A 15,688-nucleotide genomic window follows, 5' to 3' on the forward strand; every position below is an offset into this window, starting at 1 on the left:
TTCAGTCCTTTGCTATGCAGCTCCTTTCAAAAGCCCTCTCACACTTGAACTCTACCTAACTTCAGAAAGGACCCAGCCCCTTTTAAGGGCTCACCTGATATGGTCAGGCCCACCTGGATAAATTTCCTTTTCATTTACTTGAAGCACTTGGTTCGTACCTAATCCCAGGAGTGGTACCCTATTTTGTACAATGTTCTGCCTGCATTAAAGGGGAGAAGGTTAAAAGAACCTACACATGATGGGGCAGAAATCTTGGGAGAATCTTAGGATTCCACCTCCTACAACTGTTGAATATGCAGGCTGACCTGAAAGACTAGCCTCACATACACCTGACTGGTGAGATCAAGTCTTTCCATCCGTTTTTCTCAAGGAAAAGCCATCCCTTGTTCAAACTGATTCCTTTATGTCAGTTTCACTAGACATACATACTAATTAAGACTAGTGCTGAGTGTTTTTACCCACCAGGAATCATCTTAGCCTTAGATATAGATTAACCCATCTAATTATTACAACAGCGCTCTTAAATAAGTACTATACATATCTTCATTTTACAGATGAGAAAACGGAGAAAGGCATCTGAAGAAAGATGAGTAATTTACCCAAGTTCACATACTTGGTAAATGGCAGAAGCAGGTTAGAGTTCAGGCGGTTAACCCTGAGGCATATTGTTGTGGGATGTGAGAGCCCGCAGTGTCTCTCTCTGGTCTTAGGATACTGCACGAGTTCAAGTTTTACTGAGACCCTCCCAAACTGGCATTTCTAATAACCCTTTGACTCTAGTAACTAGTTATCAGTAGCTTTCATTGAGCTAAGAGAGCCCAAATAATATGAAAAAGTTTAGGTAGCAAAATTACTCACTCTGTGTATGGAACAAAAGATAATTTCCTTATATTTTCATGAATAAATCATTGTATTTTTATATACAAACTCCCAGCCTCTTATTTCTCAAACAATTCAGCAATGGTACCACTAATAGCACATGAAGTTTTTAAAACTCTCCTTTACTCAAAGATATTAGGGAAGAGAGCAAGGAACAAACAATGATATAAAAAAAGGCTACCAAGAATAAACTTTTAACCAGAATGTGTGACTATTCCCAGTACTACTTCCATTCCATCAAACAGAAGGATAAAAATGTTTTTCTGATGAGTTGAGTTCCAAGGCTCTTAATCATACACATTTCTATATAATGCACCTTAAACCTCAGAAAGGGGTCATGTAATGATTCATCTTTTGATAAGAAACAAAAGGAAATAATGTTCTTTCAAATTTTGGTTTAGAATCTGTTTATCTAACCACTCGATTTTTCCCCCACTCACTAGACAGAGAAATGAGGCAGTGTGGTTTGTGAAATTAGCCCCTCTAAGCAGATAACTTATGTAAAGCAAATAGCAGTGACTCACTTATTTATGGCATATTCATAGCCAGATTCTGCTTTGCTGTCTCCTTGACTTGTGAACTTGACAAGTCTTATGACCTTTACAGAGCATGATGTTTCGCTATGGCTGAATGATCTACCATGTGCCTGTCAGATTTTGATCCATACGTTGAATTTCTTTTATTTAGCCATAAGGATATATCCAACAACAGGGATGCCCTTCAGAGGGAAAGTTGACCTTACCAAGTAAGGCAACATAGCATGACGCTGTGCACAACATGCCGACATGAAGAGGTAACATGAATGACATAATACAAAGCCAGTTCCCAAGGCAAAGGGCACTTTTACCAGAACACACCAGAAATGTCTCCAGCAAGTTTATAAGGACTATGTAGCAAACAGGTCTACACAGACCGCGATGCAATTTAGAAGGGTGACAAACTATCCCTAGGGCAATAACTGTGAATATTATTTATAGACACTGTAAGATATGTCCCTATTACTTGGATCATTGTGTTTTAATTACTGATAGCTTATTTAGTGCAATTTTGTATCCTGTATTATTATAATTTCCATAAATAAAATCTTTTCTGATATTTAAGTAGTAATTACTCATCCTAACTTTATAAAACTAGCTTTAAAAAACAGGAACACCTATTTAAGTTTTAATTCCTTCAAGTGTGATATCACTATTTTCAGTATTCTTCTTTTAACCATGGTTTGTCCATCCATAAAATGAAAGAATTAATTTGATAGGAGAGTCCATCTACAGAGCTTTCTGGAAATGGAGAGAGTGCATCGTGAAAGAGGCTTCAAGTTTCCCATCTTCATTTCTACCAGAGGAGTCCGAATTCATTTTTTTTACTTTGTTGGATTTTGGTCGCTTTTATAATGTTTTCATTTGTAAGCAATAGAAAATCCCACTGAAATAAAGTTAAGCATAAAAGATAATCTATTTATTTATATAACTAAGAAGTTAAGGGGCAGCCAGCTTCAGGTACAGCTTAACCCATCAGGCTAGTGATATTTACCTTAGAGGCTCATTTCTTTGTCTTTCACAGAGACCTGTGTTCTTTTCCAGCTTTGAACTCACGCTACAATTTTAATGGTAGCCACAGTAGATCTGGGTTGGGGTCCATCCCCCACAACATGCATAAAGGAAGGGTATTTTCTCAAAAAAAATTTAGGTACCCTTTATCAAGAAGGAGGCAAGTTAGGAGTATTAGATGCCTACCTCAGTGTCCATTTAAGATGATCTCTGAAAAGTTTCCATTATTAAAAACAAGCTTGAAAGCTTTAGAGAAGATCATTCCTAAAACTTTTTTATGTTTCTCCGATTCTACCTTTCTCTCATTTGACTCAGTGTCAATCTCCCCAGAATGTTCCAGATCCACAGCTGATCTCATTAAAGCTCAGAATGGGTTAATAGATTAAAGAAAAAAGCATTGAGTATAACAAATACTGTCTCACAGGTTCTCAGAAAAAGTCCTGGTTGAGCATCCCACAATTTTCATTAACTCAGAGGCCAATATGTAATTATTTAAATGAAAATTTTCTTTTGAAAAGAGGAACGATTCCCTGAGGGTTGATACAGTTGATTGCCATTTGGTGACGGAAGCCAGTTCTTGTCTTAAGTCAAAATTTATTACAGGTATCACTGAAGGAAAAGAAAATATTCTACTTATGATGAAGGGATTTGGAAGGCCAGAGATTTCTATCTATCCATGTCTGGCTCTTCAAACAAACTCCCTCCCTACCTGCTCAAGGATCAGTAGATATCATTCCTATCACCATGACATCAAGTGGGGTTCAAGAGATAATCCCACACTTGAAGGTTTGGAGACCCATGTTTAGGCACAAGCACTGTGAAGTCAAACATCTGAATCACTAAGAAGGCAACCAATAAATATATACCAAGTACCTGCTTTGTATGAGGGTATAGTGAGAAGAGCCAGAAAGGGTAGTCAGGGGAGCTGCATAATATGCAGATTATTACTCAGTTAGAAAAAAATAATAATATAATTTGGCAATGACATGGATGGACCTGGAGGGCATTATGCTAAGTAAAATAAGTCAGACAAAGAATGGCAAATACCATATTATTTCACTTGTATGTGGATTCTAAAACACCAAATAAACAAACAATACAGAAATAAACCCCTAGGTCCCGACAACAAATTGATGAATGCCAGATGGACAGGGGATTGGGGAATGGGTGAAGAAGGTGAAGGGATTAAGAAGCACAAGGTGCCCACTGTAAAAATAGTCACGGTGATGCAAAGTACAGCATACAAAATACAGCCAATGCTATTGTAATAACCGAGTATGGTGTCAGATGGGTACTAGGCTTATCGGGGTAATACTCACTTTGCAAATTATTATAAATGTCTAATCCCTGTGTGGCAGACCTGAAATTGTAATTGAAAAAAAAGAGAATTGATGCAAATTCACTGTCTTCTTTCAAGGCCCCCAGCCTCTTCTCCATGCATCCCCTTCGTAATGCCTTCTTCTCCTCCATTTACTCAGGCTCACCTTAGAAGTCACCCCCTCCATCAACTGGATCTCCTGGTTCTAAATATTCCTAAAGCAATTCCTAAGGGCAGCCCTCGCCATTAATAGCTTCTCTGGTTGGTGTCCCTCACCGGGGCAATTAACCCTTTGTTTTCTCATCTATAAAGCGGGGCTAACAATCCACCCTCAGAGGGACTGCAAGGATAAAACTGGAAGTGCTTCATTCGATACTTTTAGGTTGTAAATATAAATGCTATACAAAGGTTAAACTTGGAGGTAAATAGTCTGTAACATGAGCAACAGTGAAGTCATGACTCAGCTTTTGCAGGAGCTGCATACATGACTGTTACTGAAGAAACAAATTCCTTAGTACTTCGGTAAACCGTCAGCTTAGCCGTATCACTGATCAGTAACCACTTGGGATTAACGCTGCCTTGCAGACAGATTCCAGCATCCCCAGGCTTGCTCCATGCCTGCCAAGTATCTGCATTGCCCATGTGCAATATTTTCTTTGAAATTTGGGATCCCACTGAGAGGAAAAACAGCATCTCTTCTTTGGATGTGGTAAAGCAGGGTTTGGATGGCCCATGCCCAGGGAAATGCGAGAGGGTCCCTGTGTTAGTGGCAACATTATGGCAACATTAGATGTGACACCCAATAATGTCCATTTGAGGTTTTTAGTTCTAGGCCACTGGATGGTAATTTTTCTTTCTTTTAAAAAATGCCTTCTATTTTTCTATACTTAGATGAATGACTCAATCCTAGTTTCTTGCGTTTGCCATGTGTGGAGGTGGGATAATAAATTTTAGTCTCTATTTTATTTTCCCATTAAGAGATGATAACACATGAGGTAGTAAGAGAAAGTCTGTGTTGTGGGATCCTTGGAAGCGATGTTGAAAGTAAATCTAAGATTTTACTCTAGGATATGAATGATTCATATGCCTAAGCAACACATATATTCCAAATATATTCTCACTTTTCTCCAGAAAATACCAAACTCTTGTAGAGATGACAGTGAATCATTTCAGCCATTTTTTTAAAACTAGGACTACACTTTGACGCACTTAGAAAATAAAGACTAAGAACAAAAGTCCATTTCTCTTCCTTTTTCTCCTCTTTCCCACCAATTTATAAGCTGGTGATTAAAAGGAAATCTATGTAAACTTGGAACACTGTCTCTGATACTCCCCTGTGCTGGATTTGCTCCAGCGATGGAACATTCCACCGTATCTGTCCGCTGATGCTGCAAGTTCCCACTTACAGACAGGATGGGCTTACTTTTACCTGTTTGAACACCTTTTCTCCTTCCCATCTTCAACCACGGTACCCAAGCAGAAACAAAGGCTAATGACTGTGCATGCTTCTTGGCAGTTTCATGACTAGGATTTCAAGTTAATGTACTCCCTCCTTTCCTGCCTGGGGTAGGAAGTCAGAATGCTAAACTTGCAATGCTTTTCTCCTTGGGAAGGAGTTCTACTTGGACTCTACTTAAACAGGGAAGGAAGGGTTAGAATGGGGAGGTAAAAAGGTTAGAGTGTAAATCTTTACTCTGTGTTTCCTAGCTGTATGACCATACATGATCGCGTCTCAGCTTCCTCATATATAGAAAGGGGATGATAGTACCGACTTCTCTGCGCGTCTGTGAGATTCAAATAAGATCGTTATTTAAAGCCTTTGTTGTATAGTAGGCACTCAATAATCATTAGCTTCCTTTCTTGTTTGCCTCCTCATTTCAAGTGTATTGTATTGATAAAGGGGGAATGATCAGCCACAGTTAAGGGAATAGGAGTCTGAGTCTAACATAACTGCACAGGGGAAGAAGCAGCCTTGGACAAAATTGGGCAGCCTCTGATATTGTTCTCAGGTTGGCCACTTCTATTCCTGTGCCTTCTCTGCTCTGCTCTTTCTCTAGGGCACCTGGATTCCTCTTGTGTCTTTCTCCTTCCCCTTATCAATCTCTGTCTCTAGAAAATATCTCATATACCTATTTCCTAAGGTGCTTAGGACTGGTACGTTTCAAATGTCTTTGGGGTAGAGATTTAATCCAAACTAACGAACCACGTTCTGTGGAGCATTGGGCAACAGTCAGGTTGATGGTTGACTTCCTGCATTGCTTAGCTATTCAGCAAATATGCACAAAGCTCCTTCTCACTGCCAAGTTGTGTGGTTAGACTACACGGCTGGCTGACCCCTGCCCTCAAGGGTCTCCCAGTCTTGTGGGACACAGCTTTGTAAATATACGTAATAATAATAAACACACAGTTCTGTGTGTTTTACATATATTAACCCATTTCCTCATTGCACCAACCTTATTGGTAGTTTACTGTCATCAGCTACAGTTTGAGGTAAGAGAACTGAGGCTCAGAAAAGTTAAATATCCTCCCCAAGCTTACACGGCTCATCAATGAGGTCATTTTTTTGTTCTCCAGAGCTTTTGTTCTTTACCATTTAGCTGCCTCATTATACACAAGACAGTGGGATGACCACTTTCAGGATTGTAATCAATGACACAGACAAAGACTCTGGGTGATTTCTGTGAGAAAGTAATGGGAACAGAAAAAAATTACAAATATCCATCAGAAGTAGAATTCTTATGTTAATGATGGTATAGCTGTTTGATGAAATATTTGCAACCATTGAAAAAAGTAAGGGTACACTCTAACCTTGAAGAGCAAAAGGAAGGTACTAAATTTTTATATATTATTCTAATTTTTTACAAAGTATACTTGTGTATATATATCTTTGTATGTCGGTGTGTAAGACCCTTAGTACCAACACAAATACAACACAGTCCTAGCACTGGAGGAGTTTAGGAGGATATAGACATTTCGATCATGGTTTTCCAGGTTACATTGGAGGGCCATGCATGGAGCAGCGAGCGGTCCACGGGGGACCTGGGCCTTGCTGGGGCAGTGGGAGGTAACAGGGAAGCAGTCACAGAGAGCACCGGGCTTGCCTCTTTCCCTCTAGAACTTCATCTTCAGAGGTCAGAATGTAAATTTCCTCTGTGCAAGTTTGCCTCTGTAGGAATGGAGGATGGAAAGGCAAAGCACATCTGCCTTCTTCCAAACCTCTGGCTGCCTCCCAGCGAGTTCATCTGTGACTCCCGCTTTCAGTTTCCCAGCGCAGAGGTCCCATCCTCCCCAGTCCTCTTCCAGCATCCCCCGTGATGTGTCATTGTAATCCAGGAGCTCCTCTGGTTTCCAGGATGGTCAGAAAATTGAAGCTCAATCCCTGGTTTCTGATCCCAAACTTTCTTTAGCTGGGACTCTGTCCAGAGCTGTAGCTGAGTGTTTGGCCCTCCCACAAATGACTCCCATTCTCCAGGACAACATACAACTAGCCTCTTCCAAAGAGCTAAGAAGAATCAGCATTTCTGTTGGCTGCATGCTGACTGTGAACCAGGCATGGCCCCCACATGGTCTCCTCTCCTGATAACAATTACACAGGGTAGAATTGATCAGCCTCTTGGTAAAGGAGGGGAAGGTCTAGCTTCAGGCAGGTGATGGAGAGTCTGCTGAGGTTCCACAGACGGTTACAACTGCAGTGGCTAATACAGTTCTTGGCACATAGATTCCACTAGTAGTTGCGTTTTTCAGTCTCAGAGCCAGTAAACGGCAGCTTTGAGACCATAGTCCACATCCACATGATCTCAAAGCCTTTGCTCTTTCTTCTGTGCCAAGCTCCTCAGCCCGGGTTCTCATTCACCACAATGCTCTTTCATGGATAGTCTTCCTCCCTGGCTGCTCTTACTTTTGCGACAGAGAGAAGGGCATTCACTAGGACCATCCCCCCTAACTATCAGCAATTTGTAATGGCTTCTAGATCAAAGGGTTAGGGAGTGTGCCCAGGTGGAGGGTGGGAGCCCTCTGGATGTTTGCAGAAACACCGTTTCACACTGTGTACCCAGGATGGTAATCTTTCATCCGTCCTCTGCCTTTCTTAGAGGCCTATCAAACAACTCCAGGCCTTTCCCTTGTCCTTTTTATCACTCTCTGGAACAAAGTTGGGACTTGTGCAACAGCAGGGTTCTTTTCTGTGGGAACAATAATCTCATTTCAATATGTGTGGGTGGGTAGATTATAAGTTATGGGCTTGGAGCTCGGTTGCAGGGCTAGGGAGGGACTGGGTTAAATAGTGGCGTGATTCACAAGCCACTGCATTTTTATGGTCCAGAAAGAAACATTGGCTGCAAGGATTATCGGTTCAGATGGAGAATGATTCACCCCAAAATATTCAATGGTTTAGGTGGTAGAAGCGAGCAGTGGCTGGGGACAGAATTACCCCTCAGCACACACACCTTCTGGCAAAGAAAAGTATGTTATGTACTCAGAGGATTTTAATCCTTTTTAAGTCTTCCTCTTCTTTGTGGGAAAGTTCTCTAAAATTATGGAGAGAATGTGAAGCGTAATAGATACTGCTTTATATTCCACCTGTGCATGGCTTTAGCGGTGAGTGTTAGAAGAAGCAGAGACTTGGAGATCAGCTGAGTAGGTGATTTTGAGAAGTCACATGCGCTCGGTGTTTCCGTAAGGGGAAATGTGGCTAGATAATCTTTACAGGGTTCTTGTAGGTCCATTTTTTCATTGGATGTTTATCAAATACCTATCAGGACCAAATGAACTGATGTTGGTCTGCAGGGTCCATCAAGACCCCTCTTGCTTTCTGCCTGAGTTCAGACCCCATTGAGAAAAAAGACATTGAGTTTAGGCAGATGGAGATTAGACTATCACCATTAAAACACTATTCAGAGTAATGGCTTTTCTTACACCAACCCGCAGAAGAAATCTAATTTATTCACCCATTGTCTAGCACTGCTGGACAATCACAGGGTCTCCCTCTGTGTGTGTGTTGGGGGAAACCTTATTCTGCAAAACTTGCAGCAAGGAAGAGCATTGCAGAGTGTCTGTTCTCGGCAGTCAGACCACCCCACCCCCAGAAAATGAAAGAAAGATAGGGATTGCTCCAAGAAGGTTAGCTCCTTCTCCCAAATGCACCCAGGAGATAAGTCACTCTCCTCCCAATGAGGGGTAAGACAGAGTGGAGAGAGGCCTTGGAGTTTAACATAAATTCCTTCTCATGGAAACCAGAAAAGTTTGAATTGTTGTGTTCAAGCCAGGAGACACTCTCCACACATCTACTGTCTTCTACATTTTCCAGCTTCCCTTGCTGTTGGGCTGGGGTCACGGGTCAGGTGACTATGTCTGGCCATGAACTTGAGTGGAAGCAATGTGTCACTTATGAGCTGAGTCAGTCCTTCCACTCTGTCCCTTGGAGACCCTGGAAGCCACATATAGTACATGATACGGTTATAAGACAAAGGAAAACTGTTTAAATGAAAACAAATTTTGTGTGAATGAGAAATAACCTCTATTTTTCTAAGCCACTGAGAGTTAAAGATTCACGTGTTACCACAGCAGAGCCTGTCCTATCCTGACTAAAATAATGCACCCCCTCAAACATCAGGGACTGGCTATACTGTGAAGACAAAACAGACATGATCTTTGTGCTCATGAAGCATTTATTCTAGAGAGGAAGATGGATATCAAATGGGTCAAAAATAAATAATTACAACCAATGGTAAAGGTTCCGAGAGAATAATTATGAACAGTAATTGGCAGGGTGTAGATATGAGTTTCGTAGTCAAAGTAGGCATCTCTGAAAAGGTGACATTTTAGCAAATCTAAAATAATAGCTCTCAATAAAAAGTGATTGTTATTTTTTACATAATATCCTCACACTATTGAAATTCCAGTACATACCTTTCATGGTGTGAGCATGTTTCCCTTGATGATATACTGGCTAGTTCATATATGCCTAGGATTTTTTCAGCCCATTGTCATTAGCTAAGACAACGTTATCTTCCTTTTCCTGTTATGGTTTCTGTTATAAAAATAAAGCTTTGATTTTTATTCAACAGACATGTACTTGTAATATTAAGTCTGTGTTTCCAAACTACATCAAAACTCCTTCAATATTTCATTGCCTGCCCCCTTATCCCCACTCTGTGTGATGTGTCCTTCCTGGCTGTGACTCACCGATCCAGAGTGTGACTTTGAAATCTCAGGATTCCAACTTCAGTGACCGGTGTGCAGAGAACAAACAGGCGCACGCTTCAGTGGGATAACATGTGCATTAATTTACTGGAAAGACCTCCGCTTTTTTTCAACTCATAGTCCAAATGTAACCTGGAGATGACTGCGGTGGATCGTTCTTTGTATTGTGTGGTCCAGGATCCCTTTTACCTTACATAGGTAACAATTTCCTGGTTTTCCCTTGGGGTGTCAGCCCCTTCCCCATTCACCAGCTACATGCTCTCGGTGGACATATGACTAAGGCCTTGATCATCAAAGCCTGGCATTGTCTTGGCTCCAGTGATTGGCCATGTGACCTGATTCAGTCCACCGAAAGTCAGGCCCTGTATTTGTGTGGGAACCTTGAGGGAAGAGATGATTACCTTCACTGCTGGATACAAACCTAGGAGAACACGGGGCCATCCTCACTAGCTTCCATTCTGCTTTGGAACATGACTCACACTAAAGAGAGTAGGGTGCTTCAAGCCATGGATAAACCCAGCACTCATGCCAACTTCCTCCTGGTCCCCAAGCCATGCATTTTCCATGGCTTACAGTGAAAGCAAATCTGATACAGAGGGTAACATTCACTGAGGAAAAGAAAGATGACAATGGACCAAGTGTCAACTATTTTGCTGATCTATAGTCTCTTTATTGCTTTCTCCAGAATTTTGGGTGCTTCAGAGTGGTTCTAATAATGGCCTGAGAAAAAAAATCTCATGTCTAATAGCTTTACATTCCTTATTGGGGAATGTATTTATTGAAGGAAAAAAAAAAAAAGAAAAGAAAAAGCTTCTACCTAATGGCTAGATGTTATTTAAGGTATAAAATGAAAAAAAAAATTGAACACTGCAAAGAAAGGCACATTAAAGACATTTAAGCCAGGCAATAAAAACAAGACAAAAAGCAAAACAACAGCAAAAATCTTGTTGAAAGTTCTTGGCCCAGTGGGAGCTAAAATAAATGCAACTGCTTGACTCCTTAAAGTAGACTTAATCAATTCACAGAGCTGTTTAATTATTTATCTTAGTCTCTCTCTTTCCCTGGGTAATGAATTACTTTTTGGGGATGGGGTGTAGTTTCAATTCTAGGTGGCCCAAAGGAGAAGAACGAGTTTAAAATTGATGAGTAAATCAGGTTTGCCTTAGATGATCCTCAGGTTCTGGTTGACAACCATTTTCTCCTTTCTCCAGGAAGGATTGAAGGAACAAAAGAAGGAAGGAAGGAGGGAAGGAAGGAAGGAGGGAAGGAAGGAAGGAAGGAAGGAAGGAAGGAAGGAAGGAAGGAAGGAAGGAAGGGAGGGAGGGAGGGAGGGAGGGAGGAAGGGAGGGAGAAGGAAGAAAAGTAAGAAAGGCAGCCAAGAATTATCACCTGTATTATTTAAAAACCTAATCGTCACTACAACCATAGGCATTCAATTATGTCACTTCAACTTTATAGGAGAAAAACTGAGGTTCAGAAAGGGTGACAATTACAATCTTTTTTCAGTGATTCATATGTCCCAGGTGCTTTTCCAAGCACCTGTATGAATAGGCCTATTCAATTCTCACACCCACCCCATGAGGACATTATTCCTCAGTTCATGGAGAAGGAAACAGAAACACAAGAAGACCAATAATGTATCCAAGCTCACACAGCTGTGTCAGAGCCAGGATTCAGACCCAGGTGGTCTTACTCCACGGTCCGTGTCCTTAACCCTTAGGCTGAATTGCCCCTATAGGCCAAGGCGTCTGTGCAGGCTGATCTGCTCAAAGTTCCAAAGTGGATTAGTAGTTGTAGTGACTGCTTCTTTACAGAAAGCAACATGGTTATTAAATCTAGCTATTTTAAGAAGAAAGGGATCCATTAAGTGATGTAGACAGCTCCCACAATTCATGAAGAGGCTGAAATAACAGATGTTAAGCTAAACTTCCAGGAAAGACCCCTATTCAGAGAGACTGATCTGTCATAATTGGGACATTGTGAACCAGGAGCTGCTACCCAGCTGAAGATCCCAGAAGAGTATCCTGTGTCTTTCTGTGACAGTAGAATGGATTCCCTCAACCTAGCCTTTTTTTTTTTTTTTTTTCATAAATCTATTTCATTGTACCCTAAATGTCCTCCAGGATCCATCTGATTAACAGAGCTTATGCTGGTTCCTGCAACAAGAAAAATGTATTCTATGTTTGGGAAGGAGAGACTTACACTCTAGAGAAGCATCAAAATGTGGAGCAGGTATTTGTCTGGGCTCAGTGACAGATGTCAAGTACATAGTAGAACTCAGATTGGAGCCCAGAACTGGCCGATCCCAGAGTCCATGAATTTGACCATATTATTCTATACAGCCCTGTAATGCCCCTGTCTCAGAGGACCCCGGGCTCACCAGTGTTAGGGGCTTTGGGTCTGTGATACCTCACGTGCTCTGTTTAGCATCCTTGCTGAAATACCTATTGCCTGACCCATGTTTGTTATTCAAAGGAGTTTGTCTGTCTCGAATTCCAGGTGCCATTTCATCCTGAAGAACAGGAGTGACTACGTGAGGCGGTGCCCTTTACTACCCTACGGAGTCTAGGCAGCCTCAAGACTCAAGGACTGGCCTGTCCCATGCTCCAGCCTATTTGCTTTCAGACCTAAAGCAACCTGAGGGTTTTCCTGCTCCTAGAATGGGCTAGGCACATAGTAGGTGCTCAAGTAATACTGGCTGAATAAGAAAGAGAACAGAGGGCTGTAGGGGTGCTGAAGAGCTCTCCCAACTCTCAGTTGGCTCCCACTGAGGGACATGTCCAGCCACGTTGGGAGACAGTTTGCAGAGAGGCGGAGAGCGAAAGAGCAGGCCAAAAATAACGCAGAAGTCCTGTCATCCTCCAAAGGAAGCCATGACCTTCCCCCTGACACGGTCACTTCCCACCCCACTGCAGCCCCATTCTCTCCCCCACACCCACTTCACACCCTGTGGTAAATAACTAGCCTCCCCATACACCCAGTTCACACCCCGCATAAGCCCCAGTCCTCCCTCTTCATAAACCCTTGACGTTCCAGAGCAAACCCAGCCCTCCCAGCTCGGCAACGACTTCTCACTCCACGTTAGGCAGCGTTCCTCCCTTTCCACAGACACTTGACACTAACGGGGAGCCTTGGGTTGTCCCCTCCGAAGCTCTTTCCCACCTCTGCTACCATTTCACACCCCAGGAAAAGGGCGACCTCACACCGCACCGCACGCCCATGACAAGCCCAAGCCTCGCTCCACAAAACCGGTTTACTTTCAACTCTGAGTACCATCATCCCTCACTACCGCGGCTTCACACTGAGACCGAACCCCAGTCTCCTCTCTCACACCTCTCACGTTCCAAAAGAAATGCCTGTCCTTACCCACAGCCGCTTCACACTCTACATAAAGCACAATGTCCCCCCTCAAACACTTCACACTCGTGTGAACGCGACCCTCTCCCAGACACATGACACTTCCCGGGAAACCCCAGGGCTCGCCCATCACAAGCCCTCCACAGTCCACAGTAAAAACCAACCCACCCAGCCTCAGCCCCGTCAGGCCCCAGACTCTGACCCCCACCGTCCTTTGACCTCCACATCGATCCCCGATTCCTGCCTCCCACAAACACCGCACACTGCAGGAAACCCCAGCCCTCCTCGCCCACAGCCTCCTCACACCCCACGATGGTGACATCCACACTCGTAATACGTTTATACTTCATTAACCCTTAGCCCCTTCCTCACAGCCACGTCACACTCACTGCTGTGTCCCCTCCTCCCTCTTCATGGACACGTCACACTCACAGCCGTGCCCGCCCCCCTCTTCATGACCACGTCACACTCACAGCATGTTCAATCCTCCTTCCTCATGATCACATCACTCTCACAGCATGTCCCCTCCTCTTTCCCCATGACAAAAATCACACTCACAGTATGTCCCCTCCTCTTTCCCCATGACAAAAATCACACTCACAGTATGTCCCCTCCTCTTTCCCCATGACCACGTCACACTCACAGTGACCCACCATCCTTCCTCTCTACAGACACGCCACATGCTTCCCACCCAGCACCCTTTCACACTCCACAGTAAACCACCTTCCTCACATCCCACAACCCCTGAAACCCCCATCATCGACCCCAGTTTTCCCCCCGACACAGCACATCACACCCCACCTGTCTGGTCTCGTCCCCCCCCCCCCCCCCACGGTAAGCTGCGGTCCTCTTCCTGCCAGTCCCTTCACCCTCTACAATGCGCCCTTTCCTCCTCAACCCCCACACGTTTTCCAAAGGACATGAGTGGGGACTGGAATAACATTTTATAGTCAAGTCTTGGAAAGATGTTAATAAAATTAGGTCTCTAACCTCGAGCACCTACTGTAAGAGCTTAGAGGGAAAGAAGAGCCACATTTCCTGCTTCGCCACGCTCTTTAAACCAGCGAATACTGAAGTGTGATGCTGTTGGCGTAAGTCACCGCAATAGGAGCTTCGCGACATTTCTGAGTCTTGGGTGGCAGCCAACACAGAAGACAGTGATGAATTGGAGCCCTCACTTATTGCTGGTAGCACACAGAATTTATGTTTATAAATAATCCAAATTTAGTAATTTTGAGGAACTCCCACAATCAGTTAAAATAAAGTAATGCAAAACTTCAAGTGGATGGAATTGAAAATCATTTGAACATAAGAACCTAGGACAGAACTTGAACTTCTGAACAAATGCACGGTCTATCACGCCTCATTCAGACCCCACCCTGAGGGACCAACACAAGTAACACTGAGCTGGGGTGGGGCAGGGCATGAGCTCAGGGCATGAGCATTTTTCAAGATTTAATGAAGCCTAAAATAAATTCCACAGTAATTTGTGTTACTACTTTATGAACTGACTAAAATATCAAATAACCTATTTCAAGCTGGAATTACTGTCTGTTTCCTGTTGGTCAGAAGATTTGATTGGTTGCACTAGGATGCGAAAGAAAAAAATCCCTGTGCTTTCTGTCTCTCTTTGTGGCAGCCCAGATCGAATAGGGGACTACATCTGCAAGAAAAGAAGAAGAAGAAGATTTGATTGGCAGTTTGTATATCTTCGATCAATAAAACAATGGGAAGTGAATTAAGTACTAATTGAAAGATACCATCATTTATTTTGGGATCAAATCCTTTCCATACTTTGGATCCATGGGGCAAAAGTAACAAAAGAGATGTTCCATGTGGTAAAAAGGTGTGTGGGTACCACCAAACCAGTACAAGCAAGTCTGAAGCGGACCTTGGGTTCTCCACAGCCCACGGTTGGGCAGGTCCAGTTCTCTGTTGGTTAGTAGGTGTGCATCCGGCCCCATTCACTCTTTCATTTCCCCAGTGCCTATGTACTGAGTGGCATTGAGTTAACAAGTTCTGATTTACTCCGTTTTCCCAGAGAGCCCTTATTTCTACTAAGCCATTGCTGGTGCCTCCATCTTCCATTTTTCTTTTCTGGTTTTCCCTGCCACTTCACTAACACTGAATACTGTGTTAGAATTAGTCATTTGCTGGCCGTGCCAGCCAGCAGCCTCCTAGCCAGAGCCTCGTCACAGAGCATGGCTGTCGCAGTGACTGGAACGGAAATGGGGATAAATGAAGTGTTATTTTTCCCATCCTGAAACACCAGAGAATGGCATCAAGCTGAGAAATGTGAATGTGAGGAAGGAGATTTCAAGTCCAGCAAAGGCGTGACCGTCAGTGAGCCTGGCCGGGAACTGGGGAGGTCTGGTGGGATGGGTTG

At 43.1% G+C, this 15,688-nt stretch overlaps 1 long non-coding RNA gene and 1 pseudogene across 1 annotated transcript in view; one reads left to right on the forward strand and one right to left on the reverse strand.

Moving 5' to 3' along the window:
- LOC150003985 (uncharacterized) overlaps nucleotides 1–15,688 on the reverse strand; it is a 389,637-nt gene that overhangs the window by 125,653 nt on the left and 248,296 nt on the right. The window lies entirely within an intron of this gene.
- Nucleotides 14,854–14,967, forward strand: LOC150003987 (small nucleolar RNA SNORA31; annotated as a pseudogene).

This window comes from Furipterus horrens, unplaced genomic scaffold (assembly GCF_987537825.1).
Source record: "Furipterus horrens unplaced genomic scaffold, mFurHor1.1.pri manual_scaffold_7, whole genome shotgun sequence".
Lineage (NCBI taxonomy): Eukaryota > Metazoa > Chordata > Mammalia > Chiroptera > Furipteridae > Furipterus > Furipterus horrens.